Genomic DNA, 2,985 nt, shown 5'->3' with positions numbered 1-2,985 from the left:
CCCACTTTATGATGGCATTGAGAAGCCGGAATCCAAGAACTCCATCCACGACTTCATGGCACACCCGGAATTTCTCATCAGTGACTTGGTCCACAACATCCCCTTGATTGACGAGACAGACATTGAAACCGAAGAATCAGAGCGCTCAGAGTGCAACAACGTTCGCCTGGCTTTTCGTCAAGCTCCTCCCCCTGCCCAGGCCCCTCAGCCTCCCCCTCGCTGCCGCTCCACCTCCCGTCCCGCCCCCTGCCGCCAGCAGAGCCTCCCCGTTACACTCAACTGCAACAACAACGCCACTGCTGCTGCTGACGCTGAGAATGGAGATCATCTGAACCCAAAAGATGCAACACTACCAACTGCTTCTCTTTGCCGCCCCGCCAGCCCGTTGCACAGCTTGGAGACCTGTTTATAACTACAATCTGGGCACATGGTTGACAAGTAGGGAGAGGAAACACCAATGACTTTGATGGACATGGATGTAACCCAACAAAGAGGAAATGAAGAGGAAAACTGGACATGGAAAGAGAAATTATTACATTGTATAGACCAATGGTTTTATAGATTGTTGCCCAACCTTTCCTCAACAGCCACTGCTTTTAGCCTGCACTCTCCGCTTCAAAACACTCACATATCCTCTCAAAAAGCTCCGCAATCTAACGATGCTAACCCCATCAGACTCTGATCGACACTTTTGAAATGTATATCTAGGCACGCAATAGAGGAGTGATTGGTGTAGTGGAGACAAGAATGAACTGGAATTGATTCTTGCCCTTTTGATTGAAAATATGAAGACTCAACCGAAAGTGAAATGGGGTTAATTCATTCTGCTTTTTAACAATATAATTGTTCAGATTATTACTGTTGTTATTACTACTGCAATTACTACAATTACTACTACAATTATTATATTCCAGTTAATGATGCTTCATTAATTAGCTTTATCTTTCCATGTATGTTTGTATGTATTGTTTGTTTGCTTAACTGCTGTATTTGTCTCCTTGTTTTTCTGTTTTTATATACTCCTTCTGGTCACGTCACCTTTTTTCCTTTTCTGTGTTTACATGTGTTGTGTATGTCTTGAAAAAGAAAATAATAAATATAACTATACAAATAAATTTAAAACATATACAACAACTTCAAAACACAAAATGGTAAGAAAATAGTAGATATGCTATAAAAAAAAATCCCCAAAAGCACTACTAATAGTTTTGGTTCTTCTCTTCATGTAGATATGTCTTGAATTAAGTTATTCATTTGGACACTTCCATGAACAAAGGGAACAACTGAACTGAGTATTGAAAATATTAAGTTGTGCATAGTGATTAAAGTAATTTATTTAAATTATTATTTTATTAATCCATGTGTATTCTCTTTATTTTTGTCTTTTAGTTTGCATAGAATACATAACACAAAATGTAAGGAAATAATTACTTTTTGATGTACTTTAGAATCTGTCAAACAATATTTGACTGTATGATTTATGTGTTTCTACCCAACTATGCTTTACTGCCATCAACAGTGATAACTAGTCACAGCTTTTACAGTGGCACAGTTATATATCAGAACAGAACATTGAATATATCTTTACTTTTACATTTTACTTACATTTCCACATATAGTGTTTTAAGAGTGATTTCGTTTTTGAAAGTAGCAAATAGGAATTCTCCCTTTGTGGAGCACTTATTAAAGCAGTCTGAAGAAAATATATTCAACAACCATGAGAAATAATTCCCTTTATCACTGAGTGGGAGTGATTATGTTGCAATAGAAGTTGGACGACTGAGGTATCTGTAAGGTGTATTGCCATGTTTTCTGATGTTAGACACAATTGATATCAATAAATTGTTTTGCACTGAACTGCCAAGCTACTACTCTCGACCGACAACATCCTAGGTAAGTGTAAAATCATTTATATTTATATTTTTTGTTAACTATCCCTTTAAACTCCAAGAGAACAAGGTATAACAGATCTACCAGAGTGGTGTATGGAAGTATTATGGCCAGGTAGTTGATTAATTTTCATCCTGGAAATGAGTTGACACAAACACGATGACTGCCAAGGTATGATAAAATACTTTTTTAATACATCTGTGTACTCCATATAACAAAACTCATATTGGTTTAATACTGGTCTGTGACTTTAAACCTTACAGTAAAAACCAGTCACTCAAAAGAATGGTATTTTTATGATAAACCGCATAATCATAAATGGCCAATAGTGTTACTTACATTTTTTGGGTACAAATTCGAGAAAACATACAAAATTAAGTGTTTATTTGAACTATTTAACTAAGTCTTTAGTTAAACTATTTGTATCCCTGTCTCTCCGTGCCCAGTGTCTGTCTCAGGGCTGTCTGTCTCAGGGCTGACTGTCTCACATGCTGACCAGACCGGACACGTCGCGTGCGCGAGCGTCGCAAAATAAATTTAGAAATCCATGTTATTCAATTATTGCACCCACACTGCTCGCGTGCGCCAACGAGCGTCTGCAACGCCAAGGGCTAAAATAGAACTCATTCCTATTTCTGACGCAGATCGCACTGCAAGTCCTGCCTCTCCCATCTCCTCATTGGTTTATTGAAGCAGGTACCCACGTGCCATCTCCTCATTGGTTATACCCACGTGGGTGATTGAAAGACAAACTGTTTTGCCGGTAGTCATGGTAATACAATGAAAGTTTAGATGCGATCACCATATAAGTTAAACGATGAAAAAGCCTGGAAGGAGGAGAGATGACTAGAAATGATTCGGTTGGCCGTTTTATGTGTGGATTAATTGTCGGAGTAGAGGACCTTGTGCATTTCAGGTAAAATAACAACTCAATGTTTATATCCCAGGAAAAATTAGCTAGCAACAGCAAGCTAGCTAAATAGGGCAAATTCACATTAGCTAGCAAGTGCAAGCTAACTAGCTAAATTGCCATACATGTTTAATGCTTTTCGACCTGTCCCCAAATTAATGTAATTGGTTCAGAGTTTGTTTTGA

Source organism: Salvelinus namaycush, chromosome 14 (assembly GCF_016432855.1).
Source record: "Salvelinus namaycush isolate Seneca chromosome 14, SaNama_1.0, whole genome shotgun sequence".
NCBI lineage: Eukaryota > Metazoa > Chordata > Actinopteri > Salmoniformes > Salmonidae > Salvelinus > Salvelinus namaycush.
This window is presented reverse-complemented; position numbering follows the sequence as displayed.